This window comes from Cyprinus carpio, chromosome A6, assembly GCF_018340385.1.
Source record: "Cyprinus carpio isolate SPL01 chromosome A6, ASM1834038v1, whole genome shotgun sequence".
Taxonomy (NCBI): Eukaryota; Metazoa; Chordata; class Actinopteri; order Cypriniformes; family Cyprinidae; genus Cyprinus; species Cyprinus carpio.
In genome coordinates, this window is record NC_056577.1 from 24,479,604 (window position 1) to 24,489,274 (window position 9,671).

Genomic DNA, 9,671 nt, shown 5'->3' on the forward strand with positions numbered 1-9,671 from the left:
TCAAAAACCAGATCACATTCACTAATACACATACGCACAAACTATATACACTAATATGCACTGAATTATAATAGATGGAGACATTTAAACATAGTTTCCAAAATAATATGATTTTACCTTTAGAGATGAACTGAACAATCTATGATGTAGAAATTTATCCTAGTTTATGAAAGACAACCTGATAACAGAAAATATTACAAATGGTAGGCCATGACTGTATATTATACATACATACATACATGCATACATACATGCATGCATACATACATACATACACACAGTGCCTATAGAAAGTCTTCAAATCCCTTAATTTTTTTCACATTTTGTTATGTTGCGTTATGTTAAACTGCTTTAAATTACTTTTTTCCCCACATAAATCTACATTTTGCTTTGTCATTATGGTGAGTGGGGTGTAGATATATGTGGGGAAAAAAGTAATTTAAAGCAGTTTAACATAACGCAACATAAAATGTGAAAAAAATTAAGGGGTATGAAGACTTTCTATAGGCACTATATATATATATATATATATATATATATATATATATATATATATATATATATATATATATATATATATATATATATATATATATATATATATATATATATATATACATAGCGAGAGAGAGAGAGAAAGATTTTCAGTTTCAGTTTTCAGTTTTTAATTTAAAATACTGAATTTATGAGTGAACACTAAAAATAGGTAAAATATATGCTAAAAATGCCATGCATAAACATATGCACTTATATCAACATATGTATGTTTAGATAATAAAAAAGAGATACATTTATGAAGCAGATGAAATCAAACAGAGAAGTAATCAAAGAAAAATTTAAATGCACATAGAAACGAAGCAAGATTTTCCTGAAAACAAATGTTAAAAAGAAGTGTAAAAAAACTGTCAAATACAATATATCAATTGTAGAGAACATAAAGGAGTGAACCAAAGTCGCACATTCACACACTCTGATTGGCTGTAAGTTCAGCAAGCGCATTGCCATTAGATGTTTGAGGTTCTCAATGTTCCTGGACTTAGAAGTTCCCAAGATAAAGGCATGCCTCGCTCCACTTGGGGCTTTGTGTGTACATATGTTTGTGTTATCTTGCAGCTGTGAATGGCAACAGCAAGACATTATTTATTTGAGTGTTCCCATGTTATGCAAGTTGCTTCAAAGAAAAAAAAAAAAGTTCACATTTAACCACGAGTTAAGGGAGTACAAAACATTCAGGCCAAAGGTCATTGGCCACACATACAAAAACATACACAAATGTGCAGGGATCAGCAAATCACACAAATGCAGGACACTCAAAAACAGGCCATTTTAAAGTCAACTCCCAAAAGACATTAACAAGAAAAACAGCTGTGCTGTCTTGCTTGTTCTAGGAACTACAACATGGCAATGGGCTTTTTTGGACAACACCAATGTTGATAAATGGATATAAATGGAAACATTTTAACTGGGAACAAGTTCTGCATTGGATCTCATAACCAAAAGGTTTTGCCTACAATTATATTATATTATATACAAACGCAGAATTAATAGAATACATTTTGAACTTTTAGGGACCTTAACAAAGAGAATACATTTACATATGAGTCATAACCACATAGGCCAAACTATTATTGAGTCATGTAGCAGCATTGACAGTCTTTGGCATTTCAGATTGCAGCATACATTAAAAGAGTGACATATACTATTTAAAAATATAGGAGTACATTTTGAACCAGAAGCCATTTACAGGAGGAGCAGTCATGGCCATATTTGGAGAGTCCGGCCTGAGCACACTAGAGCAAAGATAGCTTGACTGACTGGGGCTTTGGATTACATTATAAAGCTAGACAGAGTTCAAATCAGGAGAGCTACAACTACTGAGAGCTGCTCTCCAAGTGAACACAAAAACATGAGAGTCCCAAATCTCAAAAGAGGTTTACAAATTGCTGCAACCTCAATGTAAGAGGAAGCAGTGTGCGATAGAACCTCATGTGCCAAACAGTTGCCATACATCGAGACATAATGAATGGGCAGTAAGTACAATAAAGCTCTGTGACTAAGAACATCTTCTATACAAATAAGGAAACAACTTACGAAAACCGCTCCACGGTCACATCTAAAACAATTTGTACAAAAAGTACAAAGTTTCATAATAGTTAATCATTAACCAACTACAGCTGACCATTATCAAAAATCCCTCGACATCAAGGTGCTGTATTAAACCACAATGCAATGCTTTTAAGGAAACAGTATTTTAAACAGAGACTGGAATGAAAGCCGAGTCTCTGACACCCCACAGGAGTTTTCAGACTGTCTGAGCCAGAAGTTTACTTAGGAGATTTCATCCCCATCACACTCCTCTGATTCCACTACTCAGAACCACCTAATCACGACAGTAAGGTCAAGGAGAAAGCAGGGATGATGAATCAGCAAACACATGCTCAGGCGCGCACACACCCCCACACACACACCCACACCCACAAGCCCTTCAAACTGGTGCTCAGAGAGTAAATAGGGAGCCAAAAATAGCTTCAAACTCCAGTCACCCCACCGCTTTATCGCTCTTTCAGTAAATATATCTCTCTCCCCCTCTTGAGTTTTCAGCATCCCCACCAACACTCTCTCACAAACAAACTATTAGACACCCTTATAACCACCAACTAAAGACTTGTGTTCATCAACATGTCCAAGAAAACTATGGGCTTACAGTTAACACAAACACCAAAAGCCTTGTCAAACAGAGAACTTATTTAAAAAAGTCCAGTTTTCTAGAACTCCAAAAACTCTGAAAGACTAATTCCAGTGCAACACAAAGTAGTCAATTTTCAAACTGTCATTAGAGAATCCCTTTAGAAATACCTATTATGCAGATATCCCAATATACTTTTAAAATACTAAAAAAAAAAAAAAAAAAAAAAAAATCCAACCGAATAATAAAAATCGAATCATTTTATTATTATTTAAATGATTATTATATATTGCAGCAACAATCACTAGTGTAAAATCACTAGGCAGAAACAGTAAGTATTTTTATAATACAAAATAATGGTTATATAAATGGTACAATAACAGGGGGAAATAATACAAAAAATTTAATCTGTTTCGCAAATAGTAATTGACTCTGTTTTTGTACTTAACATCCATTTTTGGACAATGCTAAATACAGGTGTAAACATAGCCCATAACATTTCACAACAGAATAACAGCTATTCTAACCATGCACATACAGATCCTATCTAGCAAAAAGAGTCTATGTAACATATTAGAAATTATAATGGTATCATAAATTGTGTTTTTAAAGATCAAAATATTCAACACAACAGCACACACACACGTTCTAACGATGCGTGTCAAACTCAGCTCCTGGAGGGCCACTGTCCTGCAGAGTTTACCTCTCCAAACCTAATTAAACACACCTAAACCAGTTAATCAAAAAGTGCTAGAAACTTCCAGGCAGGTGTGTTGGAGCTAAACTCTGCAGGACGGAGGCCCTCCTACCAGTTGCTGGTAATAAGTGAAAGACACAGAAACACAGTGAGCAAGTCTGTGAGTAACAGTATCTGTCGACATTTCTAGAAGTGCCCAGCCTCACAGTTGGATGAGTAGTCCGCTCTCACTTACATTCTCTCTCTCCATTTAATTTCTGGATAAAACTTCACAATAAGGTCCCATTATATTGCAGTAACTATAGCAACCATAAATACATGTTGCAGTATTTATTAAACTTTATTATTGTTAGTTAATACAAAAACAAAAGTTCAAGTTCAAGTCTTTTAAATTTTAATGTTTTTATGATGATATATGTTTTAAAATAAATGCTAAAAATGAACATTATTAGTTCATGTTACTAATGTAGTTAACTAATGAAACCCTAATATAAAATGTTTATTTCTGTGTATCTCTATCACTTTATAAATCCTTAATGCCCGATTACATATCTTGCCATGTATAGAAAAATAGAGGAAAGCAATGATGATTTTTTTTTTTTCAGTACAGTTGCTGTCTTTGGCATGTGTTTCTCGTGCAAGCGGACACCCACCACATCCATCCAACCTAATGTGATGTACTGAGACTGTGTGCAAATATGCCCAAGTGCTGCAATGGGTTAATCAATTTCATTTTCTAATTAACTGCGTCTATGACAGTATGAGAAGGAGTATCAGGTGTGTATGTGCGATACTCTGACTGGACAAAAGCTGGAACATCCCAGATCACATTAACAAAAGGAAAAATAAGCTCTTTGAAATTATTTTTTAGACCCCCTTAAATTAGTTGATGGTAGAAGCACTCTTTATAGATGCCCAAAAGGGTCATTTGCTTTTGTATGAGTTATGAGCTTTGGGGTTCATTAAATTGAACTGCCACACAAACATTTAATAACCAAACCTTTAATCTCTTCCATTATAACCTGATAGGTTGATAGCAGTAACATTAGTGATTAACAGCAAAAATAACTCATGAAGCATGCACCTCATCCATCACACGTCAGTGATGTGACTGAAAAAGAGTTATTGACTGTGGTTCCATAAACCAACGGCAGCACACAGTCCCCAAATTTTCAAAAATCTAAGAAACCCTTTTCATCTTACAGAATGAGTTCGTCAATCACTTTCAAAACCGAACTTTGTTTGATCAACCCACTGAGCGCTCCAAACGTGACTGACAATCTCATTCTGTCACTGTGTGGCAGCTCATTAGCAAAATTCTCTGGAGAAATGCTGATAAAACTGTGTAGAAAATGACAATCCTGCAGAGACTCTGTGTGTGTCTTAGAGAATACAGATGGATATGGGTTGGAGGGATGATTGAGTCAGTATTGGTATTGGAGGGGTACTGCAGAAATTTTGTAATCACTGCTGCATGTGAGCAGAGCAGCACGTGTTTCTGCAGAGACCCCACACACATTACTTCTGGTACAAAAAGTTCCCCTCTATCCTCTTATTATGTACTCAATCTATTGGTTTTTCGCTCATCTGTCTCTCTGTAGCCTGTAGCTACCTCTTACAGGCTGAACACTTCTATCACTTTAACATGTTCAATCTCCTGTTCTTTCTCTGCAAAAACATCCACTGATATACAATTAATCCATAATGCCTCCAATGACAAAACTGTCAAACAATTAAATGTTATGGGTTTTTGATATTAGTGCCAATATCTTGCCAGCATGGCAGCCATTGGCCGATACATAATTGCAATAGGGCTACCTATAGTTTAATAATGAGGTGTTTACTAAATTGCTGAAACTAAAAGTACTTATACACAATATTTACTCAAAATACACAAAATAAATTGATATGTTCTGGTACATGAAGTGACATATGTGGAGAATTTAATCAGCCAAGCAGACAAAGATATAAGTTCAAAACAGACAAATTGTCACAAAAAAGGCAATCGCGAGCAATTATGCATTACCTGATTGTCACATCACATGTTATCAATATTACATTGATAAATGAAAATCAACTACATCTTTATTATCAAAAATAATTATCTATAACAAAAATACACAACTATTTTGAGCGCAATAATCGTGAATGCATATTCAAATCTATCTTTGCTGTTTAAGAATTAGTTACAAAACAGATTTGCCTAGTTGATTTTATGAGGTGAGCATTAAGCCTGGAGTCAGCAGCATAATCATTGGACCGTAAATCAAAGAGCAAGTACGTAGTTCAACCTGGCACTGATCTTGATTATTAGACTACGGAAATTTCCATACGGAAATGAAAATTGTAAAAAGCCGACAATAGGCCAAAACGTTTGAACAGATTTTTAAAGCGGTCCTATTATGCTCTTTTACAAAGTCTTGATTTTGTTTTGGGGGTGTGCTAGAACAGGCACTTTTAGGTTGTTCAAAAAACACATTATTTTTCACATATTTTACATTATTACAACACCTTTCTCCCCAGTCTGGCATGAAGGGCTCGAATAGCTCCTGTATAAAATGAAGGCAAAATATTTGTTGCAGTCCAAACGAGTCATTCGTTGTAGTTTTTGAAAAGTGATTTCTGTTAAATAAAATATCTCCTTTTGAACTGGACTTTGAGCTTTGTAACTTTGCAGATCTTTTTTTATGCTCAAACAGCAACATTACAGACTAACTAAAGTTGAAAAAGTGGAAAAGCATAATAGCACCCCTTTAATGAGAATGCTAAGGGAACAGTGTGAAAATATATGGGATCATAAATTCTTAAGTACAAACTTAATAAACCTCAAAATAGCTTATTCCTATTTATTCAGGAAGTATTTGGCTGTTACTGCTTGAGTGTTTAACACATTATCTTTAGCTGTTCTGGCAAAGCAGCAGACTGCAAAAGACCCAAAAAGCTGTTAAGCAATGTATAGAGTCTGCAAAATTCATTCTGTGTGGTTTCACATTATGTGCATTAAATTAGATACATGGGTCGATATGGTCCTCTTCACACCATGGCATGATCTAATCTCATCATTACACTCCTCCTGTCCTTCTCACACTTTGTCTCGAACATTCCCTCCATCACATCGCTCATCTTCACTCTCCTCTTCAAGGATGCAGCATGGAATTTTTCCAAATAGAAAGCAGCAATATATGTGACCAGTTACTTGATGAAAGAGCTCAGGACACAAAGAGGAAGCAGAAGTGGAAAAACAAGGACAAGGGGACAAGGAGACAAAGAGACGCAAACCAACAAACTTCAACAAAACACCTGCACCGTCAGTTGAACAGGAGGCACATTTCACACAGACGACATGTAGCCGTTCACCTGTATTTACTGTCTGTCACGCTGTTTTTCTTCATACACATGCCTCCTTTACATCAAAACATGTTTATCCAAAGCAAACTCATACAAGCATGACACAACAATAACATCGAGCATATGAAATCTGACCCCATCTGCCCCTAAAGTGAAACTGGATACCTTGCATTCTGTATAGATGAGGGAAAATTAAAGATTTTGTTTAAATATTAAGATATTTTCTCCTATGGCAGTTTAATGTGCAGAGACAACTTATCTGTTCATCTCTTATATAAATTAGTTTATTAACTATTCACTCTCTTGCAAGCTTTGTTAATTATTCTATTCAAAATGTTATCGTTGGCTGTATCTGTCACTATGCCTATGTCCTACGTCATCCGCTGGAATGAGACTCTCGTGTACGCATGTATGACAGTTAGCGGAAGCTAGAGATTATTGTTTATAAAGTTTTAAATATGGATATTTTTCTTACAAAAACGCATTGATTCGCTTTAGGAGTCCTTTATTAACCCCCCGGAGCTGTGTGGGCACTTTTTATGATGGATGGATGCACTTTATTGGACTTCTTTTGGCCTATTGAAAAATAAAACCCACTCACTGCCATCATAATGCTTGGAAGAGCCAGGACATTTTATTTTATATAACTCCGATTGGATTCGTCTGAGAGAAGAAAGTCATATACACCTAGGATGGCTTGACAGAGAGTAAATCATGGGGTAATTTTCATTTTTGGGTGAACTATCCCTTTAAGTGTGTCGTTAAGAGTATTCAGACAGATTCATTGATAAATGACTGATTTATGAAAAGGTTCGACTGAAGTTTTGAAAGGAACAGAGCCAGAAGAATAAATTATCAGCAAATCCGACATCATTTCCATTTAAGCAGTTCATATTTCCAACTATGTTGATTTCTGTGGTTTGCCATAGCAAACATAATGTAGTTATTTACTTACTTTTCAAAATATTCACTTCAAATGGTAATATTCCAGAAACATTCATACAGTTTAATACAAAAATATATATATTTTTTTTTACACCAAAAACTTCTTTTGTGTTCTGCAGAAGTCATTCGGTCATACAGGTTTGTCAGTGAGGGTGAGAAAATGATGATAGATTTCCGAAATTTGGGTGAACTATCCCTTTAAGGGGAGAAAAAATTGTGCTAATACACTGAAAGACTTCCTGCAACCTCCTGCCAATGTTATCATAAAGTATGTGTGCGAGTAAAGTGTTACACTGCTGTTTTGACAGTTTATTGTTCATTATACACAGTGTAATTGTGCAGGCATGGCTGTAATTGTACTGTCATTGCACCTGAGGTAGCTTGACAGAAAATTCATGTTTCAATGTTACAATCAGTGATTGCTGTTATCGGTCAAAGATGTATAGAAGCTTGTTTCCACCACTGAATAAAAAATAAAAAAGGCAATTGTGACTAATTCAGATTTTTTTTCTTCGCAAGTGTGAGTTTACATTTGCAACTGTGAGTTATAAAGTCAAAATTGCATGAAATAAACTACTACTTTTTTTTTTTGGCACACTGTTGTGCAGTTGCAAGGCAGATCTATTCAATTTCCTGATACTTAGTAGAGATGCACAATATATTGGTAACGCACTGGACGTTCTGATATTGAAATTGTTTTACATTTACATGGTTGATATTGGACATATAATAGTGCATGCTTATTTCCCTTGTGCCATCATCTAACAATCATTGTTGATTATTGGTCATAACATTGGCTTATTATCAAGTTTTAATATCAGTACGTCCTTAATAATAAGTCATAAGAAAGAGCCTATGTCCAAATCCAAAGATAGCATCTGTGCACACACACATAATGAAGTGCCCGTAATGTGAGATGGTGAAATTCTCATTACTGTGGTTAACGCTCAACAACAACAACATTAATCACTGACTTCTTGTGTGGTAACAAATTACAAAAGTTTTCACTGGAGCTCATTAGACAGCGGCCCACCAATTCCCCCCTCTCACACATCACAGTTAATCCAGGGCACAGAAATCTGCAGTTTCTTCAATAGAAGTAGAACATCCCTCGGGACACCATGGAAATTGCTTTCTAAACGTAAGTGAGAAAAATAGCGATTATATTAGCTATTACAGCTCTTAACATAAATTATATAACCAGCAGAGGTGAGTGCCGTTACAGATCAGGGGTTTAATAGTCCACACTATACTGCCTGGCATCATTCAAGGCTCCCCACAGACTGTCTGTGTGTACTTAGTGTATGTAAACGAGTTTGTGTGTGTGGAGGAACTGGAAATGGTAGCTGAAACAGGATGAATTACCACAAAGGTTAATGGATCTAATTCCTGCATGAGAATCAGAATCAAATGAGACGCAAGATTCTCAGCCAACATTTTCCAATGCACGCGCAAACACACACATCAGTAATCAAGTAAGATGTATGATGAATGAATAGTGGGAGACACAAGATAGTGGGGCACAAGATTACCTAAAATTAACATACATGCAGGGGTCATGTAGATGTCCTGTGGAACCTCCACAGACTCCAAGACGCACAAACATTCTTTGCACACTACGCTAAGCTAAAAGGGAAACCACCTGATACTCCATTTGCTATAGTGAATAAACTGTCTCCATGACAACAGATTATGTTACTGGAATGCAGCTATGAAAAATAAGAAGTCAAATACATTCTGATGGTGGCTCTCAAGGTAATGTGATTTTACAGACACACAAGCCCTCAAATTGACTAAGGTGGCCTAAACCTATTTTTTCCCTCACGTGACATGGACCGGTTTTTTTTTTTTTTTTTTTTTTTTTTTTTTTTTTTTTTTTTTTGTTTTTTTTTTTTTTTTTTTTTTTTACCGTGTGAACAATAGAAAAAAATAAATAAATTAAAAAAAAAAAATCACACTGAATATGAATTTTAAAGTACAATCTCCGCCAGTTCC